This window comes from Cryptomeria japonica, unplaced genomic scaffold, assembly GCF_030272615.1.
Source record: "Cryptomeria japonica unplaced genomic scaffold, Sugi_1.0 HiC_scaffold_347, whole genome shotgun sequence".
In the NCBI taxonomy this organism is placed as follows: domain Eukaryota; kingdom Viridiplantae; phylum Streptophyta; class Pinopsida; order Cupressales; family Cupressaceae; genus Cryptomeria; species Cryptomeria japonica.
In genome coordinates, this window is record NW_026729169.1 from 112501 (window position 1) to 132500 (window position 20000).

At 60.5% G+C, this 20000-nt stretch overlaps 2 non-coding genes across 2 annotated transcripts; both read left to right on the top strand.

Moving 5' to 3' along the window:
- The first annotated feature begins 12625 nt into the window (after positions 1-12625).
- On the top strand, positions 12626-12744 carry LOC131870766 (5S ribosomal RNA). The gene has a single exon (XR_009369069.1). It is a non-coding gene; the product is annotated as a 5S ribosomal RNA (ribosomal RNA).
- A 5917-nt stretch (positions 12745-18661) lies between these two features.
- On the top strand, positions 18662-18780 carry LOC131870760 (5S ribosomal RNA). Its single transcript, XR_009369063.1, has one exon. It is a non-coding gene; the product is annotated as a 5S ribosomal RNA (ribosomal RNA).
- The last annotated feature ends 1220 nt before the right edge of the window (positions 18781-20000 follow it).

Here is a 20000-nt window from a genome sequence, read left to right on the forward strand (position 1 = left end):
CTCTTCGCAGAGAGGTGATAGACGCCAACGAGCCCGCGCATAGCAATCGAGGTGTAAAAAGGGCGTTGAAGGCAGGAAGCCTGGACGAAAGAGGCTACGAGGTCACCTCGAAGCGGTCTAAGAATCGGGCGCACTTGGGGCGACTACCAGTGCCAACCCCTTATCCCGCGGTGCGTCCGACACACAGAAATTTCCAAGGCGGCCAAGGAGCCTCCCCGCATAGCAATCGGGGTGTGAGGTTACGGATGCAGCATTGATAGCAATCGAGGTGGGAGGCGAAGGATGCAGAAGTGAGAGCCGAGGGATGTAGCAGAGATAGCAATCGGGGTGTGTGATGCAGAAGAGATAGCAATCGAGGTGTGCGGTGGGAAGGGCCCAGCAGCCAGAATGCATGAAGCGACGGATGAAGCAGTGATGACAACCGGGCTGTGAGGAGAGGAGGGATGCAGCCAAGAAAGCAATCAGGGCTCGAGGCAAGGGATGCATCAAGGATAGCAATCATGTTGTGAGGCGAGATTCCAAAGGCTAAACGTGAGAGGCTGCAGGGTCGACTCAGAGAGGTCTATGCATGTGAGAGGCTGAAAGCAAGGTCAACTCGGAGCGGTCTATGCATCGGGCGCGCTTGGGGCGACTACCAGTGCCAACCCCTTATCCCGCGACGCGTCCGACAAAGAGAACGTTCCAAGGCGGCAGAGGAGGTTACCAGCCGAAGGATGCAGTAGCAATAACAGGTATAGTTCCGCGGCGGCCGAGAAGACTCACCGCATAGGAATCGGGATGCGAGGCGAGGGATGCGGCGGGAAGGCCCCGACGGCTAAACGGAAGAGGCTGCAGGGCCGCCTCGGAATGGTCCAAGCATCGGACGCGATTGGGACGACTACCAGTGCCAACCCCTTATCCCGCGATGCGTCCGATACACAGATAGTTCCAAGGCGGCCGAGGAGCCTCACCGCATATCAATCGGGGTGCGAGGCGAGGGATGGGGCGGGAAGGCCCCAACGGCTAGACGGAAGAGGCTTCAGGGCCACCTCGGAATGCTCCAAGCATCGGACGCGCTTGGGGCGACTACCAGTGCCAACCCCTTATCCCGCGATGCGTCCGATACACAGATGGTTCCAAGGCGGCCGAGGAGCCTCACCGCATAGCAATCGGGGGTGCGAGGCGAGGGATGGGGCGGGAAGGCCCCAACGGCTAGACGGAAGAGGCTTCAGGGCCGCCTCGGAATGGTCCAAGCATCGGACGCGCTTGGGGCGACTACCAGTGACAACCCCTCATCCCGCGATGCGTCCGATACGAAGATGGTTCCAAGGCGGCCGAGGAGCCTCACCGCATAGCAATCGGGGTGCGAGGTGGGGGATGCGGCGAGATGGCCCCAACGGCTAGACGGAAGAGGCCACAGGGCCGCGTCGGAATAGTCCAAGCATCGGACGCGCTTGGGGCGACTACCAGTGACAACCCCTTATCCCGCGATGCGTCCGATACGAAGATAGTTCCAAGGCGGCCGAGGAGCCTCACCGCATAGCAATCCGGGTGCGAGGTGGGGGATGCGGCGAGATGGCCCCAACGGCTAGACGGAAGAGGCTGCAGGGCCGCCTCGGAATAGTCCAAGCATCGGACGCGCTTGGGGCGACTACCAGTGACAACCCCTTATCCCGCGATGCTTCCGATACGAAGACAGTTCCAAGGCGGCCGAGGAGCCTCACCGCATAGCAATGGGGGTGCGAGGTGAGGGATGCGGCGAGATGGCCCCAACGGCTAGACGGAAGAGGCCACAGGGCCGCCTCGGAATAGTCCAAGCATCGGACGCGCTTGGGGCGACTACCAGTGACAACCCCTTATCCCGCGATGCATCCGATACGAAGATAGTTCCCAGGCGGCCGAGGAGCCTCACCGCATAGCAATCGGGGTGCGAGGCGAGGGATGCGGCGAGATGGCCCCAAAGGGTAGACGGAAGAGGCTGCGGGGCCGCCTCGGAATAGTCCAAGCATCGAACGCGCTTGGGGCGACTACCACTGCCAACCCCTTATCCCGCGATGCGTCCGATACACAGATAGTTCCGAGGCGGCCGAGGAGCTGGGGGATGCGGCGAGATGGCCCCAACGGCTAGACGGAAGAGGCTGCAGGGCCGCCTCGGAATAGTCCAAGCATCGGACGCGCTTGGGGCGACTACCAGTGACAACCCCTTATCCCGCGATGCGTCCGATACACAGATAGTTCCGAGGCGGCCAAGGAGCCTCACCGCATAGCAATCGTGGTGCGAGGTGGGGGATGCAGCGAGATGGCCCCAACGGCTAGACGGAAGAGGCTGCAGGGCCGCCTCGGAATGGTCCAAGCATCGGACGCGCTTGGGGCGACTACCACTGCCAACCCCTTATCCCGCGATGCGTCCGATACACAGATAGTTCCAAGGCGGCCGAGGAGCCTCACCGAATAGCAATCGGGGTGCGAGGCGAGGGATGCGGCGAGAAAGCCCCAACGGCTAGAGGGAAGAGGCTTCAGGTCCGCCTCGGAATGGTCCAAGCATCGGACGCGCTTGGGGCGACTACCAGTGACAACCCCTTATCCCGCGACGCGTCCGATACACAGATAGTTCCAAGGCGGCCGAGGAGCCTCACCGCATAGCAATCGGGGTGCGAGGCGAGGGATGCGGCGAGAAGGACCCAACGGCTAGACGGAAGAGGCTTCAGGGCCGCCTCAGAATGGTCCAAGCATCGGACGCGCTTGGGGCGACTACCAGTGACAACCCCTTATCCCGCGACGCGTCCGATACACAGATAGTTCCAAGGCGGCCGAGGAGCCTCACCGCATAGCAATCGGGGTGCGAGGCGAGGGATGCGGCGAGAAGGACCCAACGGCTAGACGGAAGAGGCTTCAGGTCCGCCTCGGAATGGTCCAAGCATCGGACGCGCTTGGGGCGACTACCAGTGACAACCCCTTATCCCGCGACGCGTCCGATACACAGATAGTTCCAAGGCGGCCGAGGAGCCTCACCGCATAGCAATCGGGGCGAGGCGAGGGATGCGGCGAGAAGGACCCAACGGCTAGACGGAAGAGGCTTCAGGGCCGCCTCGGAATGGTCCAAGCATCGGACGCGCTTGGGGCGACTACCAGTGACAACCCCTTATCCCGCGATGCGTCCGATACACAGATAGTTCCAAGGCGGCCGAGGAGCCTCACCGCATAGCAATCGGGGTGCGAGGCGAGGGATGCGGCGAGAAGGACCCAACGGCTAGACGGAAGAGGCTTCAGGGCCGCCTCGGAATGGTCCAAGCATCGGTCGCGCTTGGGGCGACTACCAGTGACAACCCCTTATCCCGCGACGCGTCCGATACACAGATAGTTCCAAGGCGGCCGAGGAGCCTCACCGCATAGCAATCGGGGTGCGAGGCGAGGGATGCGGCAAGAAGGACCCAACGGCTAGACGGAAGAGGCTTCAGGGCCGCCTCGGAATGGTCCAAGCATCGGACGCGCTTGGGGCGACTACCAGTGACAACCCCTTATCCCGCGACGCGTCCGATACACAGATAGTTCCAAGGCGGCCGAGGAGCCTCACCGCATAGCAATCGGGGTGCGAGGCGAGGGATGCGGCGAGAAGGACCCAACGGCTAGACGGAAGAGGCTTCAGGTCCGCCTCGGAATGGTCCAAGCATCGGACGCGCTTGGGGCGACTACCAGTGACAACCCCTTATCCCGCGACGCGTCCGATACACAGATAGTTCCAAGGCGGCCGAGGAGCCTCACCGCATAGCAATCGGGGTGCGAGGCGAGGGATGCGGCGAGAAGGACCCAACGGCTAGACGGAAGAGGCTTCAGGGCCGCCTCGGAATGGTCCAAGCATCGGACGCGCTTGGGGCGACTACCAGTGACAACCCCTTATCCCGCGACGCGTCCGATACACAGATAGTTCCAAGGCGGCCGAGGAGCCTCACCGCATAGCAATCGGGGTGCGAGGCGAGGGATGCGGCGAGAAGGACCCAACGGCTAGACGGAAGAGGCTTCAGGGCCGCCTCGGAATGGTCCAAGCATCGGACGCGCTTGGGGCGACTACCAGTGACAACCCCTTATCCCGCGATGCGTCCGATACACAGATAGTTCCAAGGCGGCCGAGGAGCCTCACCGCATAGCAATCGGGGTGCGAGGCGAGGGATGCGGCGAGAAGGACCCAACGGCTAGACGGAAGAGGCTTCAGGGCCGCCTCGGAATGGTCCAAGCATCGGACGCGCTTGGGGCGACTACCAGTGACAACCCCTTATCCCGCGACGCGTCCGATACACAGATAGTTCCAAGGCGGCCGAGGAGCCTCACCGCATAGCAATCGGGGTGCGAGGCGAGGGATGCGGCGAGAAGGACCCAACGGCTAGACGGAAGAGGCTTCAGGGCCGCCTCGGAATGGTCCAAGCATCGGACGCGCTTGGGGCGACTACCAGTGACAACCCCTTATCCCGCGACGCGTCCGATACACAGATAGTTCCAAGGCGGCCGAGGAGCCTCACCGCATAGCAATCGGGGTGCGAGGCGAGGGATGCGGCGAGAAGGACCCAACGGCTAGACGGAAGAGGCTTCAGGGCCGCCTCGGAATGGTCCAAGCATCGGACGCGCTTGGGGCGACTACCAGTGACAACCCCTTATCCCGCGACGCGTCCGATACACAGATAGTTCCAAGGCGGCCGAGGAGCCTCACCGCATAGCAATCGGGGTGCGAGGCGAGGGATGCGGCGAGAAGGACCCAACGGCTAGACGGAAGAGGCTTCAGGGCCGCCTGGGAATGGTCCATGCATCGCACGCGCTTGGGGCGACTACCAGTGACAACCCCTTATCCCGCGACGCGTCCGATACACAGATAGTTCCAAGGCGGCCGAGGAGCCTCACCGCATAGCAATCGGGGTGCGAGGCGAGGGATGCGGCGAGAAGGACCCAACGGCTAGACGGAAGAGGCTTCAGGGCCGCCTCGGAATGGTCCAAGCATCGGACGCGCTTGGGGCGACTACCAGTGACAACCCCTTATCCCGCGACGCGTCCGATACACAGATAGTTCCAAGGCGGCCGAGGAGCCTCACCGCATAGCAATCGGGGTGCGAGTCGAGGGATGCGGCGAGAAGGACCCAACGGCTAGACGGAAGAGGCTTCAGGGCCGCCTCGGAATGGTCCAAGCATCGGACGCGCTTGGGGCGACTACCAGTGACAACCCCTTATCCCGCGATGCGTCTGATACACAGATAGTTCCAAGGCGGCCGAGGAGCCTCACCGCATAGCAATCGGGTGTGCGAGGCAAGGGATGCGGCGAGAAGGACCCAACGGCTAGACGGAAGAGGCTTCAGGGCCGCCTCGGAATGGTCCAAGCATCGGACGCGCTTGGGGCGACTACCGTTGCCAACCCCTTATCCCGCGATGCGTCTGATACACAGATAGTTCCGAGGCGGCCGAGGAGCCTCACCGCATAGCAATCGGGTTGCGAGGCAGATTATTGGGAAGGGAACCCCCTGGGATGCGGCTCAAGCAGTGCCCAAAGGGACTGGAATGCGGAATCACATCGAGAGACCCAAATGCTATACGAGGGCTCAAATCGAATTATCGATTTGGCCACGACATGGACGCATCGGAACGACTACCTTTGCCGAACCACTCGCAATTGCATCCATACCGAAACCAATAGACATTTCCGTTAGAGCCCTCGCATAGCATTCGGGAATCTCGCATGCCCCTCTAAATCGACCAATGCTGGCGCTCAACGAAAATCCGAGCGCTACCACCGTTCGAGCGCCAGCATTGGTCGAGTTAGAGGGGCACGGGGGAGAATGCTCCAGTCAACACCTCCCCTATATAAGTTATTTGTCCGATTCTCGCACAACCGTAGTCTGCCTCGTCGAATCAAACAACGGTCCCAGATTCCGACTTCCGTTCCGTAGAGACCCAAAAGCTAGATGGAGGCTCGCAAGAAAGAGAGTCGGCGCATAGCAATCGGGTTTCTCGAACGTTTAGGGACCGAGCTCACTTGCGGATAGGGCAAAATCCGCCAAGCAACCCAAAAGCTAGACGGGGGCTCGAATCGAATCGCCTAGGCGGCCACAACAACGACGTGTTGGATCGACTACCAGTGCCAAACCATTCAGCAAGACTAGTCTGTGTCGAGGCCGGATAGAGATTCTCAGAGAGCGCCCGTATAGCATTTAGGAGACCTGCCGCGTCCCTCACACTCGACAAATGGTGGTGCACGTTTATAAATCCGAGCGATCCCAACCCTTTCAAGCACCAACATCGGTCGAGATAGAGGGGCACGGAGGGGGCTGCGTGAGACAACACAGTCCCCTATATAAGTTATTTGTCCGATTCTCACACATCCGAAGAATGGTCATCAAATCGGACAACAGCCCAAACTTCCGACTTCCGTCCCAGAAAGCCCAAGAGCTATCTAAAACGTTCATGGCCGGAACTCGATCGCGGCTATACCAGTCCGCCAAGCAACCCAAAAGCTAGACTGGAGCTCTAGTCGAATCACCTCTGTGGCCATTGCAAGGACGTGTTGGAGCGACTACCATTGCCGAACCATTCCGCAGGTCGAGTCCATACCAAGGCCGCATAGAGATTCACGATGAGCTCCTGCATAGCAATCAGGAGACTTGCCGTGTCCATCACAATCGATAAATCCTGGTGCAAGATTTTTGCATCCGAGCGCTCCAACCAGTCGAGCACCAGCATCAATCGACATAAACGGGCACGGGGGGAGGATGCTCGAGAACACTACCTCCCCTATATAAGTTATTTGTCCGATTCTCAAGCAGCCGAAGTCTGGTCATCGAATCGGGTCAAAGACCACAACTTCCGACTTTACCCACAATGCAAGTCATCGAATCGAACATCGGCCCCCGAGTCGGACTCCATGCGTATGTCAGGTCATCGGACCCAAATTCCGCCTTCCTGCGCATGGCGGGCCATCAATATCAACTCGGTCATCGGACCCAAACTCCGCCTTTCTGCGCATGGCACGCCTTCAAATCGGTCATCGGACCCAAATTCCGCCTTCCTGTGCATGGCGGGCCATCAACATCAACTCGGTCATCGGACCCAAATTCCGCCTTTCTGCGCATGGCACGCCATCAACTCGGTCATCGGACCCAAATTCCGCCTTCCTGCGCATGGCAGGTCATCGGACACAAATTCAGACCTCGCCAATATGCCTACGTATCGAATCGGTCATCGGACCCAACTTCCGACTTCATCCATACTGTAGGGTCTTTGAGGTTGGCGCGGTGCGCTCAACCCGGGGAGTCGACCCATCGAAGCATACACCTCCCCTATATAAGCTATTTGTCCGATTCCCACACCTGTGTAGTTTGCACCTCTGACCAGGACATCGACCCCAACTTCCGAACTCGACTGCAACGACGGCACCAGCGCCTTGGTGCGCACCTTGCGACGCACAGTCCCAACATTCGCCTTCCTGCACATGGCAGGTCATCGGACCCAAATTCCGACCTCGCGAGTATGCCTACATATCGAATCGGTCATCGGACACAACTTCCGACTTCATCCATACCGTAGGGTCTTTGAGGTTGGCGCGGTGCGCTCAACCCGGGGAGTCGACCCAACGAAGCATACACCTCCCCTATATAAGCTATTTGTCCGATTCCCACACCTGTGTAGTTTGCACCTCCGATCAGGACATCGACCCCAACTTCCGAACTCGCCTGCAACGACCGAACCAGCGCCTTGGTGCGCACCTTGCAACGCACAGTGCCAACATTCGCCTTCCTGCACATGGCAGGTCATCGGACCCAAATTCCGACCTCGCGAGTATGCCTACATATCGAATCGGTCATCGGACCCAACTTCCGACTTCATCCATACCGTAGGGTCTTTGAGGTTGGCGCGGTGCGCTCAACCCGGGGAGTCGACCCAACGAAGCATACACCTCCCCTATATAAGCTATTTGTCCGATTCCCACACCTGTGTAGCTTGCACCTCCGATCAGGACATCGACCCCAACTTCCGAACTCGACTAAAAAGACCGCACCAGCACCTTGGTGTGCACCTTGCAACGCACAGTGCCAACATTCGCCTTCCTGCACATGGCAGGTCATCGGACCCAAATTCCGACCTCATGAGCATACCTACTAATCGAATCGGTCATCGGACCCAACTTCCGACTTCATCCATACCGTAGGGTCTTTGAGGTTGGCGCGGTGCGCTCAACCTGGGGAGTCGACCCATCGAAGCATACACCTCCCCTATATAAGCTATTTGTCCGATTCCGACACCTGTGTAGTTTGCACCTCCGCTCAGGACATCGACCCCAACTTCCGAACTCGCCTGCAACGACCGAACCAGCGCCTTGGTGCGCACCAAAAGTGCGCACTTTTGGAGGGCACTTTTGTGCGCTCCAAAGGTGCGCACTTTTGGAGGGCACTTTTGTGCGCTCCAAAGGTGCGCACTTTTGGAGGGCACTTTTTGGAGGGCACTTTTGTGCGCTCCAAAGGTGCGCACTTTTGGAGGGCACTTTTTGGAGGGCACTTTTCTGCGCTCCAAAGGTGCGCACTTTTGGAGGGCACTTTTTGGAGGGCACTTTTCTGCGCTCCAAAGGTGCGCACTTTTGGAGGGCACTTTTTGGAGGGCACTTTTCTGCGCTCCAAAGGTGCGCACTTTTGGAGGGCACTTTTGTGCACTCCAAAGGTGCACACTTTTGGAGGGCACTTTTTGGAGGGCACTTTTCTGCACTCCAAAGGTGCGCACTTTTGGAGGGCACTTTTTGGAGGGCACTTTTGTGCGCTCCAAAGGTGCGCACTTTTGGAGGGCACTTTTTGGAGGGCACTTTTGTGCGCTCCAAAGGTGCGCACTTTTGGAGGGCACTTTTGTGCACTCCAAAGGTGCGCACTTTTGGAGGGCACTTTTCCTGCGCTCCAAAGGTGCACACCTAGGTGAGCACCTTCGACCACACCTTGTAGCACACCAAACTCTGACTTTCGACTTCATCCGCAATGCAGGGTCTTTGAGGTTGGCGCAATGCGCACAACCAGGGGAGTCGACCCATCAAACCCAACACCTCCCCTATATAAGCTATTTGTCTGATTCTCATACATGCGTAGCCTGCAGGAGCAATTAGGACATCGACCCCAACTTTCGGCTTCTAAACGAAAACAAGGTCTTTGAGGTTGGTGTAATGCGAACAACTAGGGGAGTCAACCCATCAAACCCAACACCTCCCCTATATAAGCTATTTGTCTGATTCTCATACATGTGTAGTCTACAGGAGCAATTAGGACATCGACCCCAACTTTTGACTTCTTAACGAAAACAAGGTCTTTGAGGTTGACGTAATGCGCACAACCAGGGGAGTCGACCCATCAAACCCAACACCTCCCCTATATAAGCTATTTGTCCGATTCTCATACATGTGTAGCCTACAGGAGCCATTAGGACATTGACCCCAACTTTTGACTTCTTAACGAAAACAAGGTCTTTGAGGTTGGCGTAATGCGCACAACCAAGGGAGTTGACCCATCAAACCCAACACCTCCCCTATATAAGCTATTTGTCTGATTCTCATACATGTGTAGCCTGCAACAACGATTAGGACATCCACCCCAACTTCTGAATTCGTCTGCGTTGACCGCACCAAAGGTGCACGCCTTGGTGCTCACCAAAATCCGACTTCCGACTTCTTCTGCTATGCGGGGTCTTTGAGGTTGGCGCAGTGCGCACAACCAGGGGAGTCAACCCACCGAATGCAACACCTCCCCTATATAAGCTATTTGTCTGATTCTCATACATGCGTAGACTGCAGCAATGATTAGGACATCCACCCCAACTTTTGACTTCTTAAACAAGACAGGGTCTTTGAAGTTGGTGCAGTGCACACAACCAGGGGAGTCGACCCATCAAACGCAACACCTCCCCTATATAAAGCTATTTGTCCGATTCTCATACGTGTAGTCTGCAGCAGCGATTAGGACATCGACCCCAACTTCCGAATTCGTTTGCATTGACCGCACCAAAGGTGCACGCCTTGGTGTGCACCTTGGAGTGCACTTTGGTGCTCACCTCGGTGCACACTTTGGTGTGCACCTCGGTGTGCACCAAAGGTGCGCACCTTGGAGCGCACCAAAGGTGTACACTTTGGAGCGCACCACATAGGGTCTTTGAGAGGTTGGCGCAGTGCGCACACCAAGGTGGGTGTTGAGGTGCGTGCCGAGGTGGGTGGGTGCTAGGGTGCGCTCCATGGTGGGTGCCAGGGTGGGTGCGTGCTAGGGTGGATTCCAAAGAGGGTCATAGGGTGGGTGCCAAGGTGGGTTGGTGATATAGTGGGTTCAAAGGTGGGTACTAGGGTGGGTTCCAAGGTGGGTCACAAGTTGGGTGCCAGGATGCGTGGGTGTTAGGTTGGGTGCCAAGGTGGGCTCCTGCGTGGGTGGGTGCTAGGGTGGGTTTCAAGGTGGACGCGAGGGCGGGTGCCAAGGTGGGTAACAAGTTGGGTGTTAGGATGGGTGAGTGCTAGAGTGGGTGCCAAGGTGGGTGGGTGCTAAGGTGGATGCCAAGGTGGTTCACAGGGTGGGTGGGTTCTAGGGTGAGTTCCAAGGTGGGTCACAGGTTTAGTGCTAGGGTGCGTGTCAAGGCGGGTGTCGAGGTGCCTGGGTGCTAGGGTGTGGATGCCAATGTGGGTCATAGGGTGGGTACTAGGGTGGGCTGCAATGTGGGTGCCAAGGTGGGTAACATGCTCGGTTGGTTCTAAATTGGGTGTCAGGGTGGGTGTGCACCCACCTTGCCCGAGGTGGGTGCCAAGGTGCCAGTGTGGGTGGGTGCTAAGGTGGATGCCAAGGTGGGTGAGAAGGTGGGTGATAGGTTGAGTGGTAGGATGGGTGGGTGCCAAGATGGGTCACAGGGTGGGTGCAAGGGTGGGTAGGTGCTAGGGTTGGTGTCAGGGTGGGTGGGTGCTAGGTTGGGTTCCAAGGTGGGTGCGAGGGTGAGTGTCAAGGTGGGTCACAGGTTAGGTGCTAGGATGGGTGAGTGCTAGGGTGCAAAGGTGCCAGGGTGGGTGCTAGGATGGGTCGATGCTAGGGTGAGTGGCAAGGTGGGTCCACAAGTGTCAAGGTGGGTGCCGAGGTGGGTGCCAACTTGGGTTCCAAGGTGGGTGCCAAGTGGGCGACTGCTATGGTGGATGCCAAGGTGGGTCACGGGGTGGGTGCCAAGTTGCTAGGTTGTGTTCCAAGGTGGGTGCCAACGTGGCTGCTAGGGTGCGTGGGTTAAAGGGTGTGTCACAACGTGGGTGCCAGGATGGGTGCGCACCCACACTGGCCAAGACGGGTGCAAGGTTGGGTTCCAAGCCCGGTCACAGGCTGGGTGCTAGGATGGGTGGGTGCCAAGGTGGGCACCAGGGTGGGTGCACCCACCCTGGCCAAGGTGGGTCACGGGGTGGGTCCTAGGGTGGGTAACAGGGTGGGTACTAAGGTGCGTGCCAAGGTGGGTCATGGGGTGGGTGCCAAGGTGGGCACCAGGGTGGGTGTGCACCAACCCTAGCCAGGGTAGGTCACGGGGTGGTTGTCGGGGTGGGCGTCAAGGAGCCAAGGTGGGTGGCAAGTAGCCAAGTTGCGTGCCAAGGTGGGTGTCGGGGTGGGTGCCAAGGATCCAAGGTGGGTGCCAAGGAACCAAGGTGGGTGTCTGGGTGGGTGCCGAGGTGGGAGCCAGGGTGGGTCCCAAGGTGAGTGCAAAGGTGGGTGCCAGGGTCAAGGTGAGTGCCAATGTGGGTTCCAAGGTGCCAGGGTCAGGGTGAGTGCCAATGTGGGTTCAAAGGTGCTAAGTTGGGTGCGAGGTTGGGTGCGAGGGTGGGTGGGTGCCAAGGTGTGCTAGGTGGAAGCCCGGGTGGGTCGGCATCCCATGGGTGTCGAGTTGGGTGCCTGATGGGTGCTTCTTGTCAAGTTTTAGTCGTCGGGACTCATTTCGAGCCTTAGAGGTCGTTTCTTGTCCGGTTGCCCTGTCTTCGACCTGGGAACCCAATTTTGGTCCTCGGGTCCCATTTTTTTTTGTCTCGCATCCCACTTTTGGCCTGTGGCCTTTTCGGGGTCGATTCTCGTTTTGGGCATCAGAGCATGTTTCTTCTCCTAAAACCCAATATTTGTTTATTAAGTCTCGGAACACATTTTTGTTCTCGTGGACCCATCATGGGTCTTGGAACGCATTTGTGGTCCTTGGGTCCCATTTTGCATCCCGAAACTTGTGTTTTGGTGCTTGATCCCTATTTTGGGTGCCCACCTTGCACCAAGTGCGCACCCGGGGCAAACCGAGCGCCTTGGTGCACCGGGGCAAGATCGAGCGTGCACCCGAGGCGCCCCGAACATGCACCAAGGTGCACTCGGCCCACATGTGAGCGCAGGTCGTTGCGCCCGAGGTGGTGTGTGGGCACCGCGTTGCAGACGGGACACTGCACGCACACGACGCCCCGTCCAGGTGCACGCACGTAGGCCGGGCCGGGTGCACACCCGACGCCCTAGCAAGGTGCGCGCACCCGGGCAGGGCTCACACTTGGCGAACGGGGCGCACTTCGCGAGGGAGGGTGTGCACCTCGACGGGGGTGGGTGGCCGGGGTGGATTCGCACGTGGGTCGCGGTTTGCTAAGTACACACTGCGACAAGCTCATAACGGGTGCGATCATACCAGCGTTAGTGCACCGGATCCCATCAGAACTCCGCAGTTAAGCGCGCTTGGGCCGGAGTAGTACTAGGATGGGTGACCTCCCGGGAAGTCCCGGTGTTGCACCCTTTCTTAGTTTTTCGCCGGGCGTCGCAATGCTATTTGAATAAACCTTTTGCCCGTTTGCGTTCTCGTCGGGGCCGGGCCGGGCCGGGGTGCGCTGCCCGCACTACCGCGCGCGCGGGGGGCGACACCGAGCGCGCACCCGAGGCGCCCCGAGCACACAGGCCACGGTGCAACCCGGGCGTTGTGCGCGCACCCCGGTGCGCCCGAGGTGCTGCGCGCGCACCCAGGTGAAATCGGTGTGCACCTCGGCCAGTGCGCGCTCGGTCGAGTCGCGCACGTTGGCCAAGGTGCACGGTGATGTTTCTTACTCTAAGGTTCCGCACCAGACGCCCGGGACAGGTGAGCGAAGCTGGGCGGGGCCGGGTGCGCGGCCGGGGCAGGTGCACGCAGCTGGAGAGAGCTTTGGAGCACACCAGAGGTGCGCACCTTGGAGCACACTTCGGAGCGCACCAATGATGCGCTCCATTCAAAAGTTTCCTGAAAAGGCAAAAAAAGTTGAGATTATAGAATTTCCCACTTGAGAGATTGTAAAAAAAAAAAATTTAAAATGAAGGAAACGCGGGTGCCAAGGTGTGCGCGCCCGGGTGCGCAGCCCAGCCAAGGTGTGCGCACCAAGGCGCCCACCCTGGCGAAGGTGCACGCAAGGTGCGCACCCGAGGCAAACCGGACAATTAACCCAACTTTCGACTTCGCGCGCACCTGCGCACCTTGGAGCGCACTTCGGAGCGCTCCTTGTTGCGCACCAATCTTGGGCACCTCGGAGTGCACCATGGCGCCCACCAAGGTGCGCACCCGGGGCAAACCGAGCTCCGACTTCGTGCGCACCTTGGAGCGCACGAAAGGTGCGCACCATGGCGCCCACCAAGGTGCGCAGCCCAGCCAAGGCGTGCGCATCAAGGTGCGCACCCTGGCGAAGGTGCGCACCCGGGGCAAACCGAGCTCCGACTTCGTGCGCACCTTGGAGCGCACAAAGGGTGCGCAACCCAGCCAAGGTGTGCGCACCCCGGGCAAACCGAGCTCCGAATCGTGCGCACCTTGGAGCACACTTCGGAGCCCTCCTTGGTGCGCACCGATGTTGCGCACCTCGGAGCGCACCCGGGGAAAACAATGCAATTAACCCGACTTTCGACTTCGTGGGCACCTCGGAGCGCTCTCGGGTTCGCACCTCGGAGCACACCGAGGTGCGCACCTTTGATGCGCTGCCTTCACCAATTTCCAGAAAAGGCAAGAAAACATTGAGAAGGTGTGCGCACCGAGGTGCCCACCCTGGCGAAGGTGCACGCGAGGTGCGCACCCGGGGCAAACCGGGCTCCGACTTCGTGCACGCCATGCTGCGCACCTTGGAGGGCCATGGTGCGCACCTTGGAGCACACTTCGGAGCGCTCAATGGTGCCCAACCCAGCCAAGGTGCCCACCGCGGCGAAGGTGCACGCGAGGTGCGCACCCGGGGCAAACCGGGCTCCGACTTCGTGCACGCCGCACCTTGGAGCACACTTCGGAGCGCTCCTTGGTGCGCACCAGGGCGCGCAACCCAGCCGAGGTGCCCACCCCGGCGAAGGTGCACGCGGGGTGCGCACCCGAGGCAAACCGGGCTCCGACTTCGTGCACGCCATGGTGCCCACCGCGGCGAAGGTGCACGCGAGGTGCGCACCCGGGGCAAACCGGGCTCCGACTTCGTGCACGCCGCACCTTGGAGCACACTTCGGAGCGCTCCTTGGTGCGCACCAGGGCGCGCAACCCAGCCGAGGTGCCCACCCCGGCGAAGGTGCACGCGAGGTGCGCACCCGGGGCAAACCGGGCTCCGACTTCGTGCACGCCATGGTGCCCACCGCGGCGAAGGTGCACGCGAGGTGCGCACCCGGGGCAAACCGGGCTCCGACTTCGTGCACGCCGCACCTTGGAGCACACTTCGGAGCGCTCCTTGGTGCGCACCATGGTGCCCACCAGGGCGCGCAACCCCGCCGAAGGTGCACGCGAGGTGCGCACCCGGGGCAAACCGGGCTCCGACTTCGTGCACGCCGCACCTTGGAGCACACTTCGGAGCGCTCCTTGGTGCGCACCAGGGCGCGCAACCCCGCCGAAGGTGCACGCGAGGTGCGCACCCGGGGCAAACCGGGCTCCGACTTCGTGCACGCCATGGTGCGCACCAGGGTGCCCACCGCGGCGAAGGTGCGCACCCGGGGCAAACCGGGCTCCGACTTCGTGCACGCCGCACCTTGGAGCACACTTCGGAGCGCTCCTTGGTGCGCACCAGGGCGCGCAACCCAGCCGAGGTGCCCACCCCGGCGAAGGTGCACGCGAGGTGCGCACCCGGGGCAAACCGGGCTCCGACTTCGTGCACGCCATGGTGCCCACCGCGGCGAAGGTGCGCACCCGGGGCAAACCGGGCTAGGACTTCGTGCACGCCGCACCTTGGAGCACACTTCGGAGCGCTCCTTGGTGCGCACCATGGTGCCCACCAGGCCGCGCAACCCAGCCAAGGTGTGCGCACCAAGGTGCACGCGAGGTGCGCACCCGGGGCAAACCGGGGTCCGGCTTCGTGCACGCCGCACCTTGGAGCACACATCGGGGCGCTCCCGGGTTCGCACCGGCGTTGCGCACCGTGGTGGGCACCTCGGAGCGCACCGTGGTGGGCACCTCGGAGCACACCAAGGTGGGCAGCGAGGTGCGCACCTTTGATGCGATGCCTTCACTAATTTCCATAAAAGGCAAAAGAAAACGAGATTTTAAAATTTCCGTTTTGAAAGATAGTGAGAAAAAGGGAATGCTGGTGCCATCTTGAGCCCGCCCTGGTGCGCAGCCCAGCCAAGGTGTGCGCACCAAGGTGCCCACCCTGGCGAAGGTGCGCGCCCGGGCAATTAACCCAACTTCCAACTTCGCGCGCGCCAGGGTGGGAGCGCACCCAACAACCGGGCCTGGGAAGAGCCAATGCGAGAAACCCCACCAAACGCTCTGACAAAAAAAGAGGGGGCGCTCCAGTAACCCCGCTTCGGAGCGCACCCTGGGCAAACCCAGCCAGGGTGCCCACCCCGGCCAAGGTGCAGGCGAGGTGCGCACCCGGGGCAAACCGGGCTCCGACAACGTGCACGCCGCACCTTGGAGCACACTTCGTAGCGCTCCCGGGTGCGCACCTCAGAGCACACCAAGGTGGGCAGCGAGGTGCGCACCTTTGATGCGCTGCCTTCACTAATTTCCAGAAAAGGCAAAAAAAAGAGGAGATTTTAAAATTTCCGTTTTGAAAGATAGTGAAAAAAACGGAACGCGGGTGCCATCTTGAGCCCGCCCGGGTGCACAGCCCAGGTAAGGTGCCCACCCTGGCAAAGGTGCGCACCCGGGCAATTAACCCTACTTCCGACTTCGTGCGCGCCAGGGTGGCAACCGGGCCTGGGAAGAGCCAATGCGAGAAACCCCACCAAACGCTCCGACAAAAAAAGAGGCGGCGCTCCAATAACCCCGCTTCGGAGCGCAGCCGGGGCAAACCCAGCCAAGGTGCCCACCCCGACGAAGGTGCACGCGAGGTGCGCACCCGGGGCAAACCGGGCTCCGACAACGTGCACGCAGCACCTTGGAGCACACTTCGAAGCACTCCCGGGTGCCCACCGGCGTTGCGCACCGTGGTGGGCAGCGAGGTGCGCACCTTTGATGCGCTGCCTTCACTAATTTCCAGAAAAGGCAAAAAAAAATGAGATTTTAAAATTTCCGTTTTGAAAGATAGTGAAAAAAACGGAACGCGGGTGCCATCTTGAGCCCGCCCTGGTGCGCAGCCCAGGCAAGGCATGCGCACCAAGGTGCCCACCCGCGGTGCACACCCGGGGCAAACCGGGCTCCGACTTCGTGCAGGCCGCACCTTGGAGCACACTTCGGAGCGCTCCTTGGTGCGCACCATGGTGCCCACCAGGGCGCACCCGGGGCAAACCGGGCTCCGACTTCGTGCACGCCGCACCTTGGAGCACACATCGGAGCGCTCCCAGGTTCGCACCAGCGTTGCGCACCTTTGATGCGCTGCCTTCACTAATTTCCAGAAAAGGCAAAAAAAAACGATATTTTAAAATTTCCGTTCTGAAAGATAGTGAAAAAAACGGAACGCGGGTGCCATCTTGAGCCCTTCCTGGTGCGCAGCCCAGGCAAGTTGTGCGCACCAAGGTGCCCACCCTGGCGGAGGTGCGCGCCCGGGGCAAACCGGGCTCCGACTTCGTGCACTGCATGGTGCCCACCAAGGCGCGCAACCCAGCCAAGGTGCCCACCGCAGCGAAGGTGCACGCGAGGTGCGCACCCGAGGTGCACACCCGGGGCAAACCGAGCTCCGACTTCGTGCACGCCGCACCTTGGAGCACACTTCAGAGCGCTCCTTGGTGCGCACCAGGGCGCGCAACCCAGCCAAGGTGCTCACCCCGGCGAAGGTGCACGCGAGGTGCGCACCCGGGGCAAGCCGGGCTCGGACTTCGTGCACGCCGCACCTTGGAGCACACATCGGAGCGCTCCCGGGTTCGCACCAGCATTGCGCACCTTTGATGCGCTGCCTTCACTAATTTCCAGAAAAGGCAAAAAAAAAAAAAAAAACGAGATTTTAAAATTTCCGTTTTGAAAGATAGTGAAAAAAACGGAACGCGGGTGCCATCTTGAGCCCGCCCTGGTGTGCAGCCCAGGCAAGTTGTGCGCACCAAGGCACCCACCCTGGCCAAGGTGGGTCACGGGGTGGGTCCTAGGGTGGGTAACGGGGTGGGTACTAAGGTGCGTGCCAAGGTGGGTCATGGGGTGGGTGCCAAGGTGGGCACCAGGGTGGGTGTGCACCAACCCTAGCCAGGGTAGGTCACGGGGTGGTTGTCGGGGTGGGCGTCAAGGAGCCAAGGTGGGTGGCAAGTAGCCAAGTTGCGTGCCAAGGTGGGTGTCGGGGTGGGTGCCAAGGATCCAAGGTGGGTGCCAAGGAACCAAGGTGGGTGTCTGGGTGGGTGCCGAGGTGGGAGCCAGGGTGGGTCCCAAGGTGAGTGCAAAGGTGGGTGCCAGGGTCAAGGTGAGTGCCAATGTGGGTTCCAAGGTGCCAGGGTCAGGGTGAGTGCCAATGTGGGTTCAAAGGTGCTAAGTTGGGTGCGAGGTTGGGTGCGAGGGTGGGTGGGTGCCAAGGTGTGCTAGGTGGAAGCCCGGGTGGGTCGGCATCCCATGGGTGTCGAGTTGGGTGCCTGATGGGTGCTTCTTGTCAAGTTTTAGTCGTCGGGACTCATTTCGAGCCTTAGAGGTCGTTTCTTGTCCGGTTGCCCTGTCTTCGACCTGGGAACCCAATTTTGGTCCTCGGGTCCCATTTTTTTTTGTCTCGCATCCCACTTTTGGCCTGTGGCCTTTTCGGGGTCGATTCTCGTTTTGGGCATCAGAGCATGTTTCTTCTCCTAAAACCCAATATTTGTTTATTAAGTCTCGGAACACATTTTTGTTCTCGTGGACCCATCATGGGTCTTGGAACGCATTTGTGGTCCTTGGGTCCCATTTTGCATCCCGAAACTTGTGTTTTGGTGCTTGATCCCTATTTTGGGTGCCCACCTTGCACCAAGTGCGCACCCGGGGCAAACCGAGCGCCTTGGTGCACCGGGGCAAGATCGAGCGTGCACCCGAGGCGCCCCGAACATGCACCAAGGTGCACTCGGCCCACATGTGAGCGCAGGTCGTTGCGCCCGAGGTGGTGTGTGGGCACCGCGTTGCAGACGGGACACTGCACGCACACGACGCCCCGTCCAGGTGCACGCACGTAGGCCGGGCCGGGTGCACACCCGACGCCCTAGCAAGGTGCGCGCACCCGGGCAGGGCTCACACTTGGCGAACGGGGCGCACTTCGCGAGGGAGGGTGTGCACCTCGACGGGGGTGGGTGGCCGGGGTGGATTCGCACGTGGGTCGCGGTTTGCTAAGTACACACTGCGACAAGCTCATAACGGGTGCGATCATACCAGCGTTAGTGCACCGGATCCCATCAGAACTCCGCAGTTAAGCGCGCTTGGGCCGGAGTAGTACTGGGATGGGTGACCTCCCGGGAAGTCCCGGTGTTGCACCCTTTTTTAGTTTTTCGCCGGGCGTCGCAATGCTATTTGAATAAACCTTTTGCCCGTTTGCGTTCTCGTCGGGGCCGGGCCGGGCCGGGGTGCGCTGCCCGCACTACCGCGCGCGCGGGGGCGACACCGAGCGCGCACCCGAGGCGCCCCGAGCACACAGGCCACGGTGCAACCCGGGCGTTGTGCGCGCACCCCGGTGCGCCCGAGGTGCTGCGCGCGCACCCAGGTGAAATCGGTGTGCACCTCGGCCAGTGCGCGCTCGGTCGAGTCGCGCACGTTGGCCAAGGTGCACGGTGATGTTTCTTACTCTAAGGTTCCGCACCAGACGCCCGGGACAGGTGAGCGAAGCTGGGCGGGGCCGGGTGCGCGGCCGGGGCAGGTGCACGCAGCTGGAGAGAGCTTTGGAGCACACCAGAGGTGCGCACCTTGGAGCACACTTCGGAGCGCACCAATGATGCGCTCCATTCAAAAGTTTCCTGAAAAGGCAAAAAAAGTTGAGATTATAGAATTTCCCACTTGAGAGATTGTAAAAAAAAAAAATTTAAAATGAAGGAAACGCGGGTGCCAAGGTGTGCGCGCCCGGGTGCGCAGCCCAGCCAAGGTGTGCGCACCAAGGCGCCCACCCTGGCGAAGGTGCACGCAAGGTGCGCACCCGAGGCAAACCGGACAATTAACCCAACTTTCGACTTCGCGCGCACCTGCGCACCTTGGAGCGCACTTCGGAGCGCTCCTTGGTGCGCACCAATCTTGGGCACCTCGGAGTGCACCATGGCGCCCACCAAGGTGCGCACCCGGGGCAAACCGAGCTCCGACTTCGTGCGCACCTTGGAGCGCACGAAAGGTGCGCACCATGGCGCCCACCAAGGTGCGCAGCCCAGCCAAGGCGTGCGCATCAAGGTGCGCACCCTGGCGAAGGTGCGCACCCGGGGCAAACCGAGCTCCGACTTCGTGCGCACCTTGGAGCGCACAAAGGGTGCGCAACCCAGCCAAGGTGTGCGCACCCCGGGCAAACCGAGCTCCGAATCGTGCGCACCTTGGAGCACACTTCGGAGCCCTCCTTGGTGCGCACCGATGTTGCGCACCTCGGAGCGCACCCGGGGAAAACAATGCAATTAACCCGACTTTCGACTTCGTGGGCACCTCGGAGCACTCTCGGGTTCGCACCTCGGAGCACACCGAGGTGCGCACCTTTGATGCGCTGCCTTCACCAATTTCCAGAAAAG